Source organism: Danio rerio, chromosome 16, assembly GCF_052040795.2.
Source record: "Danio rerio strain M-AB ecotype USA chromosome 16, GRCz13ab, whole genome shotgun sequence".
NCBI classification, from domain to species: Eukaryota; Metazoa; Chordata; class Actinopteri; order Cypriniformes; family Danionidae; genus Danio; species Danio rerio.
This window is the reverse complement of record NC_141036.1, coordinates 2430019-2442074: the sequence shown is the minus strand read 5'-3', so window position 1 is coordinate 2442074 and position 12056 is coordinate 2430019. Positions and strand designations below refer to the sequence as shown.

The following is a 12056-nucleotide window of genomic DNA, read 5'->3' as shown; positions in this document are numbered from 1 at the left end:
TCCAGGATCAACATCAGTGAATTTTTTAATCTTGATGGTCCAGGATCAACATCAGTGAATTTCAATCTTGATGGTCCAGGATCAACATCAGTGAATTTCAATCTTGATGGTCCAGGATCAACATCAGTGAATTTTAAACTTGATGGTCCAGGATCAACATCAGTGAATTTCAATCTTGATGGTCCAGGATCAACATCAGTGAATTTCAATCTTGATGGTCCAGGATCAACATCAGTGAATTTTAAACTTGATGGTCCAGGATCAACATCAGTGAATTTTAAACTTGATGGTCCAGGATCAACATCAGTGAATTTTTTAATCTTGATGGTCCAGGATCAACATCAGTGAATTTCAATCTTGATGGTCCAGGATCAACATCAGTGAATTTTAAACTTGATGGTCCAGGATCAACATCAGTGTATTTTAATCTTGATGGTCCAGGATCAACATCAGTGAATTTTAATCTTGATGGTCCAGGATCAACATCAGTGAATTTTTAATCTTGATGGTCCAGGATCAACATCAGTGAATCTTAATCTTGATGGTCCAGGATCAACATTAGAAAATTTTAATCTTGATGGTCCAGGATCAACATCAGTGCATTTTAATCTTGATGGTCCAGGATCAACATTAGAAAATTTTAATCTTGATGGTCCAGGATCAACATCAGAGAATTTTAATCTTGATGGTCCAGGATCAACATTAAAAAAGTTTAATCTTGATGGTCCAGGATCAACATCAGTGCATTTTAATCTTGATGGTCCAGGATCAACATCAGAGAATTTTAATCTTGATGGTCTAGGATCAACATAAGTGAATTTTTTAATCTTGATGGTCCAGGATCAACATCAGTGAATTTTAAACTTGATGGTCCAGGATCAACATCAGTGAATTTCAATCTTGATGGTCCAGGATCAACATCAGTGAATTTCAATCTTGATGGTCCAGGATCAACATCAGTGAATTTTAAACTTGATGGTCCAGGATCAACATCAGTGAATTTCAATCTTGATGGTCCAGGATCAACATCAGTGAATTTCAATCTTGATGGTCCAGGATCAACATCAGTGAATTTCAATCTTGATGGTCCAGGATCAACATCAGTGAATTTTTAATCTTGATGGTCCAGGATCAACATTAGAAAATTTTAATCTTGATGGTCCAGGATCAACATCAGTGAATTTTAAACTTGATGGTCCAGGATCAACATCAGTGAATTTTAATCTTGATGGTCCAGGATCAACATCAGTGAATTTTAAACTTGATGGTCCAGGATCAACATCAGTGAATTTTAATCTTGATGGTCCAGGATCAACATCAGTGAATTTATAATCTTAATGGTCCTGGATCAACATCAGTGAATTCATAAACTTGATGGTCCAGGATCAACATCAGTGAATTTCAATCTTGATGGTCCTGGATCAACATCAGTGAATTCATAAACTTGATGGTCCAGGATCAACATCAGTGAATTTCAATCTTGATGGTCCAGGATCAACATCAGTGAATTCATAAACTTGATGGTCCAGGATCAACATCAGTGAATTTCAATCTTGATGGTCCAGGATCAACATCAGTGAATTTTTTAATCTTGATGGTCCAGGATCAACATCAGTGAATTCATAAACTTGATGGTTTAGGATCAACATCAGTGAGTTTATAATCTTGATGGTCCAGGATCAACATCAGTGAATTTTAATCTTGATGGTCCAGGATCAACATCAGTGAATTTTAATCTTGATGGTCCAGGATCAACATCAGTGAATTTTAACCTTGATGGTCCAGGATCAACATCAGTGAATTTTTATCTTGATGGTCCAGGATCAACATCAGTGAATTCATAAACTTGATGGTCCAGGATCAACATCAGTGAATTTCAATCTTGATGGTCCAGGATCAACATCAGTGAATTTTAATCTTGATGGTCCAGGATCAACATCAGTGAATTCATAAACTTGATGGTTTAGGATCAACATCAGTGAGTTTATAATCTTGATGGTCCAGGATCAACATCAGTAAATTTTAATCTTGATGGTCCAGGATCAACATCAGTAAATTTTAATCTTGATGGTCCAGGATCAACATCAGAGAATTTTAATCTTGATGGTCCAGGATCAACATTAGTGAATTTCAATCTTGATGGTCCAGGATCAACATTAGTGAATTTTATCTTGATGGTCCAGGATCAACATCAGTGAATTTTTATCTTGATGGTCCAGGATCAACATCAGTGAATTCATAAACTTGATGGTTTAGGATCAGCATCAGTGAGTTTATAATCTTGATGGTCCAGGATCAACATCAGTGAATTTTTAATCTTGATGGTCCAGGATCAACATCAGAGAATTTTAATCTTGATGGTCCAGGATCAACATCAGAGAATTTTAATCTTGATGGTCCAGGATCAACATCAGTGAATTTTAAACTTGATGGTCCAGGATCAACATCAGTGAATTTTAATCTTGATGGTCCAGGTTCAACATCAGTGAATTTTAAACTTGATGGTCCAGGATCAACATCGGTGAATTCATAAACTTGATGGTCCAGGATCAACATCGGTGAATTTTAATCTTGATGGTCCAGGATCAACATCGGTGCATTTTAGTGTTGATGGTCCAGGATCAACATTAATAAATTTATCATCTTGATGGTCCAGGATCATCTCTGAAAACTTGACTGACACAGTTTACATTTACCAAAACTTCTATGTTAAGCTGCATTGGCACAATCTACATTGTAAAAGCAGAAGAGAAACAATCTCCCAGAGGAGCACATGCTTATGATAACTGCCTCACAGTAAGAATGTCACTGGTTTCACTGGTTCTATTGACCTACTTGAGCTCAAACTTCCGTCTCACACTGCAAATGGGAGGGAGCCCTAGGATCAGGGATCTCGGGGCTCTCTCCCAGAACAGCATATCAAACCCGCTGAATAATCAATCATCAGCTAAGTGTGAATCTTGAAAGATTAATTGAGTTCAATTGAATAAATACATGCAGGTAGTTACATCTGTAAAAAAAAATCCATAATTACATCTTTAATTACTCTGTTGACCATCCCTTACACCTTAACTCACCTTTAAACGTACCACCAAACCTGCCACTAACCCTACCCGTATCCAACCTCAAGAGCACCAGAAGTGTTCTGCAATACATTATGGACACAGTTTGTACATTGTATTTGGTTTTTGATGGAACTACATGGTAAATAAGCCCACTTAATATGAAGTGGGACTCATTTTTGATTTTAAAGAGAAGCTCCAGTAGTGCCTAGTGCACTATATCATTCATTTGGTTAATGATTTAGCAATCTTTGAACACTCTCACTGCGAACAATTAAAAAAGTCATTTTGAAGTAATCCGAAGTAATCAGATTTCCCCAAAATGAACATGTCAGTCTTCATTTGCATAGAGTTAAAGATGCATCCATTCTGTCACTTAATAGTCAACCACACTTCTATTGTGGAAATCAAGCGAGCTTGAATGGTTTAAAATAAATGGTGTCACATTGCTTTGCTGCTTGGATGGAAGACAGAAGAAGAGAGGAAAAAGAGCAATAGAAAGTGAAATTACTTGCAAGGTAAGTCTAGGATCAGTCAATCACAAAGGTGCACAAAGGTTAGTGTCACACTAAAAACCAAACAGCACGCTGAGAAAAAAAAGGGAGAATGAAAACACAAGACTCCCTAAACCCTTACTAAAGCTATCACTCCTCAGCGGGACTGCTCTGGAGCACACATTTAGGATTATTAGAATGGCTGCTTGAACAGCAGTTGGTTGACCTAAACAAAATGACCCAAATAAACCACTGCAACGTTTATCCACAGAAAGCACTATAAAGTAGATGACCAAGCCACAGAGCAGACCAGAGCAGGATCCAAGTAAAGAACATATATTCACATTTATTTAGTGAGTTCACCTCCCAAAACAGAAAGAATGCAAAGCAGGCCAGCTTGGATTTAGTAAAGTACAATTCAAATACATTATGGCTGCGTCCGAAACCGCCTACTACTCAGTAGGTACTGCATTTGAATTTAAACGTACTACTCGGCTGTTAGAAAAGTACGCTCTATAAAGTATGTATGTGAAAAGTATGAATGGTATTCGGACGTACTACATCTGCCATTTTGTCATGGTCCCATGACCTACCTGGGTCAGTTGTGTCGCCTCACTTCCATTCATGAATTCTCTCGCGGGGCATTATGGGATAGCGCAGCGTACATGAGATGCGCACTTTAGAATCTCGCCGGAAGTAGTAAGTCATCCGGGTGCTTCTCGCCTACTGATTTTTGAATTCTATGAATTCGGACATACTACTCGGCTCGCATACTGATTTTAGCGTACTATATAGTATGGAAGTATGCGGTTTCGGACGCAGCCTAGGTTTCAACCCAAGCTCATTCTAAAAACGTAGTCCCGCAGACGTTTCTGGAGACCCTGATTTACATAGCCGGAGGTACGTATGGCTGCATTTCATTTTTTTAATCGAACTCTACAGGGCGATGTGACACCGTTCCTCTTCGCGCTCACCGGCTGACAGCTTACCTCCGTGTGGCGGGCTTTCCCGCAGCAACCAGTTTGTCTGGTTAGCTCAGCGTGTACGTTGGCAAAGCGGTGGCCCGGAGGGAGACCAGGTAAGTCTGGGGAAGAGTGGTATCAGTAATCAGGTAAGACAAAAACAGAATCCAAAAAATAAAGTGAACAAGTTCGTAACGGGGCGAGATTGTGGTGAAATTCGAAAACGTGGTCAAAATCAGACGAGGGCTTTTCTTTTTCTGGACGGTTTTTGTATATCGTTGCTTGGGTTTAGAGAAGCAAGCGAGTGGGTGGGTGGGCGGACGGGTCAATCGTTTGGGTTTATAGAAGGAGGAGGGGAAGGGTGGATCGGCCGATTGGCCAGTCGCCCAGTCAGTCATTCAGTCAGTTGGACAGATGGTCACTTGACAGAGGCCTCTGGCGGCTTTATGCGAGAACAGCACGGATTCACAAAAACTACACAAATACGTACCTCCCGGGACGTATTTTGCGGTCTCCAGAAACATCAGCGGGACTACGTTTAACTTTGATTAGTTGCAGCAGTTTTGTTCTGTGCAACAGATACGTGGCGTTGAGAAGCCTTTACGACTAAATTAAAAGCACGGTTAATAGTGAAATCGGCTAATCATTGCATCGCTACGGATAATATCAGTGCATTGAACAAAAGGCCTTTTCTACAAACATATCCACTCGCTTAATGTCAGCTGACTCACGCTCTGCGTAGCCTTCAACTGCAGCTCATGCTGTATTGAACAGACGCACGTCACTTCATAACTATAGCGTCCGGTTTTTGAATGAACTAAATTTATTTTTGATGTTTTGGTCGCACTATTTAGAGGGCCAGAACAAATTGCCTCGAGAGCCAGATTCAGCCCGTGGCCCGCCAATTGAATAGCCCTGGTCTCTAGTGATCGTTGATTGGCTCCTGTACTTCAGTCCCCATATTAACTGTTACACTTTTTCCCATTCAAAACTATATAAATTAATTACTATATTAACTATAACTATAATTACTTAATTCCTAGGGCGACGCAGTGGCGCAGTGGGTAGCACGTTCGCCTCACAGCAAGAAGGTCGCTGGTTTGATCCTCGGCTCAGTTGGCGTTTCTGTGTGGAGTTTGCATGTTCTCCCTGCGTTCGCGTGGGTTTCCTCCGGGTGCTCCGGTTTCCCCCACAGTCCAAAGACATGCGGTACAGGTGAATTGGGTAGGCTAAATTGTCCGTAGTGTATGAGTGTGTGTGAATGAGTGTATGTGAATGTTTCCCAGAGATGGGTTGCGGCTGGAAGGGCATCCGCTGCGTAAAAACTTGCTGGATAAGTTGGCGGTTCATTCCGCTGTGGCAACCCCGGATTAATAAAGGGACTAAGCCGACAAGAAAATGAATGAATGAACTTAATTCCTTCATGTTGTCCCAACACAATTGGATTGTGTGGACCCCAGCATCTCACAGCATAAACTGCTCATACCAACTTAAAGTAGCTTGAAACAAGAATAGCTCTTTTACAAGTGTTTGTTTGTGTTTTTCACTCTTGGTTATGTTATCCTACTGTTATTCCATTTGACATAAATGCACAGCGAGTGGATCCAGCGGCTGGTTCTCTGTGATGAGCAGATCACAGGCAGTGCCTCTGGGACACGTGTGTCTCGCCATGTTACCTGCGCCCTCAGCCAATGGCTTCATTCCTAACGACACATCAGCCTTTACTACACCACATAACAAACAACAAATCAAATGCCATCATCTACATCTTCTTCAAAAATACCTTGAGAATCTCATGAAATTTAGCAGGATGAAGAGATGGTGCCAGGTTTAATGACCAATGAGCCGGTTTGAAAATGCTCATTATTTTCAATTCTGTTGAGGAGGCGAAATTGCGCACTTCACCTCGAAAGTGGGAAATCTAAAGGTAAACAAAAAACGTAACCGGTGAAGCTGTGCATTTCAATTATTTTAAGATGAATCGGAAAAAGCACGAGGGAAAGAGATCATTCTCTAAGTGAAAGCGGTCCTGCATCTTTGAAGTCTTTTCTCCCACACCGGGAGATCTGACTGTGACCTCGGCAAAAATACAACTAATGAATGCACGGCGCTGGCATGCCACTCTCATTGGGCGAAAGGGAACTGGCTGTTTAATGACTTGTTTCTAAAATCGTTCCTGGAAAATGTCTGGAGTGTGAGAGGCAAAGGGACAGCAGGTGTTATTTTTCAGTAGTGTATTTACACGGGAATTAAGTGGTAAAGCCCAGACTGTTGAGTGACTTTTGTTGTTTGTGAGCAGGATAAATCTAAATCATCTGGTGCTCGCGGAAACGGCAAAGTCTGGTTCCCTTAGCAGAAAGAAAAACAAAGCAGTTTTCATAACTTTCGCATCTCGGGTCAAGGATTAGGAATTTTATGCATATTATTTACAAAACAATAATTAATGCAGACAGACGGCGACATTGTTTTGCTCAAAGCTGACTTACTTTCTGAAAAAAAAAAACCCTACAGTGCAGCCTCACAACTTCTAAAAAGATTAATATGAATCCCAGATTCCCTCACAGTCTAAAGACACACACTATAGGTGAATTTACAGTGACCGAGAGAGCTTAATGGCGAGTTCAGACTGCATGATTTTCAAAGTAGGCGTGTCACAGATGTTTTCACACTGTATGACTATCTGGGCTAGCGTTTCGTCTCTGCTTTGTTTACACTGCAAGATGGATCGGCGACAGGGGCTTTCACATTGCATGACTTTACAATAGAAAAAATCACCAACAACTTCGTCCAAACTACGTCTCACAGCCAAAAACACGCAGCATATCTTTTGTTATTAACATCATAATGAGAAAGAAGCCTTCAATGGGGTAGAAAATGTACATATTTGCTCATCTGGGTTTAAAGGGAATTAACAATTCCTCCTCAACTTTCTTCCCTGCTGAAAAATCCAGCTCAAGTTTAGCTAAACCAGCCTGGTTTAAGCTGGCTATAACTGGTTTTGGCTGGACTCCCAGCCTGGTTAGGCTGATCTTATCTGGTCATCTCCCATCCTGACAAGCTAAGACCAGTCTGGAAATGGCTGGAAACCCCTCTAAAACCAGGCTTGTCAACCAGCTAAAACCAGCCAACCAGCCTAGCGCATTATCCAATTTATGATTCAATAATCAGACGATTCCTAAGCCGCTATAAATACCAACTGAGTTCCATATAAAAGTCATCTTCATTTTGAAGATTCCCCCCTTCCACCCTTACTCCACCTTTTCTAGATGGGCGGCACGGTGGTTAGCACTGTTGCCTCACAGCAAGATTGTCACTGGTTCTAGTCCTTACCAAGCCAGCCGACGTTTCTGTGTGGGGTTTTCACGTTGTCCCCTTGCTCACGTGGGTTTCCCCCGGAGTCCCCGGTTTCCTCCCAGCGTCCAAAAACATGCAACTGAAGTTAATTGACTAATCCAAATCAGCACCATAGACATGCTCCTAGTAAGTAGTTATCTCTTAAGAGCGATCACTATCTGTTCATGAGCTTCTACAGCAGGGGAGTTCTTGAGATTTACCTAAACTCAAACTCCCCTTTCGCCTTGCAAACAGGAGGAAGCCCTGGGCTTGAGGATCTTATGAGCTCAGGGCTCTCTCCCAGGACAGCATGCCAAACAATCTTTGTAATCAATCATTAGCTAAGTGTGAACTCTTCAAATAAATTAGACAGAGAGGCGTCACTCATTTTACCTCTATTTATTGTTGCCTTTTTTGGCAGCAGTGTAGTATAGCCCAGGTATGAATACCACACTGTCATGAAGTAAATGAACCAGTAAGAAAACATCAATGAATAGGAGGAAGAGAACTGTCACAAGCTGAGAGATACGGTCGATGGAGCCGGCATGGGTGAAATTACAGGCCATCAATCTAAAACGAGCAGGACATTATCTAAATGACCCAGAATGACTGATTTAATGCATTGGCCTACCTGCTAATTCTAGCCTTGCTGCATTTTTCACATTTTATCTTTGGCTTTCGCTGAAGAAACATTTTGGCAAAATAACAATCAAGACAAGTCTATATGATAGGCAACATGTTGGCTCAGTGGTTAGCACTGTTGCCTCACAGCATGAAGGTCGCTGGTTCGGGGCCAGTTGGCATTTCTGTGCGGAGTTTGCATGTTCTCCCCGTGTTGGTGAGGGTTTCCTCCAGGTGTATGGAGCTAATAATATGCCAAAACAATCTGAATTTGAATTGTTGACGCTTGTTATTTAATAAATGAGAATTTCTATATGCCTTTAAAAAATTCTGAATTTAAATTTCTTAACTTGAATTTTAATTTCATAATTTAAATATTGGACAACAGAAATTTAAGAAAACAACATTTTTAACGTCAAATTCAATATTCTAAAATTAAAAACAGAAATTCAGATTGTGTAATTCAGATTCAGCAGAAAGTAGGTCAGGGGTGATCAACAGGGAAGAGGAGGCGAAACTTCTGTCTTGAAATATTCAGTTGTCTTAAATGTCAGATATTCAATATTCAAGTTATGAAATTCAAATTCAAATTGAGAAATTCAAATTCAGATTTATTAAATTACAACAATAATTCAAATGAACACAATTCAAATTCAGATTGTTTTGGCATATAATCAGCTCCATACCGGTGCTCCAGTTTCCCCCAGTCTAAACATATGCGCTATATGGGAAATGATGAAGTAAATAGGCCATAGTGCATAAGTGTGTGTGAATGCAGGGAGTGCATGGGCGTTTCCCAGTACTGGGTTGCAGGTGGAAGGGCATCTGCTGTGTAAAACATATGCTGGATAAGTTGCCGGTTTATTCCACTGTCGTGACCCCTGATGAACAAAGAGACTAAGTCGAATAATAAATGAATGAATGTATTTTGTTTAACTAGAGATTTCAAAAGAATTGCCAGTCTGTAGTGATCAATGATTGGCTCCTTTACTAGAAGGCGGGGCTTCCTTCGCGAGACCATCAATATTGACCATTGCATTTTTCCGATTGAAAAATTTAGTAATACAAAGTGCGTGATGTGCATTTTTCTGCAGTGTAGGGATCAGTTTAGGAGACCTCTTTATGAAACTTGAGAATTAACCTCGCCACATGACAAACTCAAAATGAGTGTGCCTCACACAGGCGAGTGGACTTGACAAACCACCTGTAGAAAGCTCACTCATTCATCTCTCTGCTACTTTAATTGACAATTGCACCAGTTTTGCACATTTACACCAGACACTTTCTTACAATCATTATGCATATCTTTAAAAAATTACTGTGCACTTATGAAGTGTTTTATACAGGTGAGTGGGTATGACATTCTTTATAAAAAAGAGCTCTTATCTCAAGCTCTTAATTCTCTGAACACAAACAGTTCCTCTGTTTAATGAGCATTTGTTGTTGTGTATTGCTTCTTATTATTGAATGCCTCCTCGACGAAAGCGTCTGCTAAATGACAACGTAATTGGGAGAGATATTAGTAAAAATAAATAAGAGATCATCCACAATCAAAGAAGGCAGTGTGCAGACAAAACGCAACATTTAGTTCTCCACGGCTTTTACAAACCTTAGTTGTAGACACACCAGAGCTGAAAGAATCCCACCCAACAGGCCTTTAATTCATCGATAAAATGGCCATTAACTCAAGCAATAGACTATTGATTTCTTGGTTGTCCTCCTCTCACCACACAAGAACTTTTAAAGCACAATCGGAAGATAAGACGCTGACTCAATGTAGGTGTTTGCCAGCACATCTGCGCAGACAAGACGGAGCCGTTTGCACTTGCAGGTGAATCATGGACCCTTTTCACAAGACTTGCTTTTGGTCATCAGCATCTTAAATCCTGGAGATTTTTAAAGATTTAGATAAAAATGTACGTATATTTATGTGTTTATGTATGTATTTTATCATTCTTGCATAAAATTACAAAAAACATGCCCCTATATACATTTCTGGAGAGCGGCAAATACATCCCAGGAGCTACGTTTTTTCGCAGTTTTTGCGAATCCACCAGAGGCCGCTGTGTTTGCTTTTTGAGATCTCAAATTTATCTCACGAGCGCCACTCATGCCTACTCTTTCCTTGTATATCCACCATAGGCCACTGTCGACTGACTGACTGTCCAGCCTGATCTCACGAGAAAACGTAAGTATTTTACGTTTTGTCAGTTTAGTGGCTAATTCAGTGGCTAGTTCAATTGCACAAAATTGTATGATTTTAAAAAAGGAGGTGTGGCATCTAACCCCACCCCTAAACCCAACCGTCATTGGGGGATGAGCAAATTGTAGTAAATTGTATGAATTAGATCGTACAAATTCATATGAATCAGCCACTAAATCAAAAAGTTACGAATTGCTGTGAGATTGTGTTGGACTGACCGATTGACTGACCCACCCTCCTCCTTCCCTAAACCCAACCGATAGTGTTTTAAAAAGCACCGAATGACAGTCAACTTCGCTCTGCATCTCAAGCCCACCGACGTACATGGCAAGCCACTGGGTTCTCAAAGCCACTTGTAACAGCAGAAAAGCTGTCCATATAAGAGGTCAGCTGGTAATCGCAAAAAGGAACGGCGTCACACTGCCTCATATCATTCATTTTAAAGATGAAATGTGAAATACGTTCTTCTGGCTGCATAATTCACAATCTATAGAGACAGCTCTATTTTCAGAATGAGCCTATGTTGCTTTTCTGGTTGCCATTATCAGTCTCACCCATTTTTTTCTGAAAGTCTTGATAACACTATAGTGGAGTTTCCTTTTATTATCCGACCCCCTATTTTTTCATGATTTTCCGAAATCCAAAGCAAAATCAACAAAAAGATTCAATTTTTTGGAATCCTGCAAAATGCTTAATTTAAACGCAAAATAATTGCCAAAAATTTTAATAATCTCATAAAACATCCAATTCCAAACCATATAATTAAATTATATTCATTTCAGTTTGCAACAAATTGTTTTACATGACTTATAGATGCAGCGCACGCAATGTATTTAAGTGATTTATGTCAGATTGCACACCTAACATTGCAGGCTACCTAACATGGTAAATAAGATATCATATATTCATATATATAATTTTTATATTTATTTATATATTTTTAAATGCAAAATTGTTTGCAAATTTCTGTAAATTACCACCACAAGTGAAGTCTATATATACACTAATTTCAAGAGGATTGTGTGCTTATGATTGCTCACAGCTAGTCCAGCATCAGCTCACAATTGATTCACTAATCATATGATTCCTAACTCACTATAAATAACCAGAGTATTCTTATATCAGTATCATCGTCTTGAAGTATCCACCCCTGCTCCCCCTCCCTTCCAGATAGATGACACGGTGGCCCAGTGATTAGCATTGTTGCCTCACAGCAAGATGTCTCTGTTTGAAAGTCCCTACTAAACCAGTTGACATTTCTGTGAGGAGTTTGCTTGTTCTCCCCACGCTCATGGGGGTTTTCCCCAGGTTCTCCAGTTTCCTCCTAAAGTCCAAAATCAAGCAACCGAAGCAAATTGAACATACCAAATCGATACCAAAG

The 12056-nt window shown here is 40.1% G+C and overlaps 1 long non-coding RNA gene across 3 annotated transcripts in view; it reads left to right on the top strand.

The window, feature by feature from the left end:
• Positions 1-12056, top strand: part of LOC147840101 (uncharacterized) — a 74352-nt gene that overhangs the window by 52552 nt on the left and 9744 nt on the right. The window contains exon 1 of one of the 3 annotated variants that reach the window (XR_015510789.1): positions 6199-10660. The exons of the other annotated variants lie outside the window; for them this stretch is intronic. This is a non-coding gene — a long non-coding RNA (uncharacterized LOC147840101). Of the gene's footprint in view, positions 1-6198; positions 10661-12056 lie in introns of those variants that run through there. 3 annotated transcript variants of the gene reach the window in all.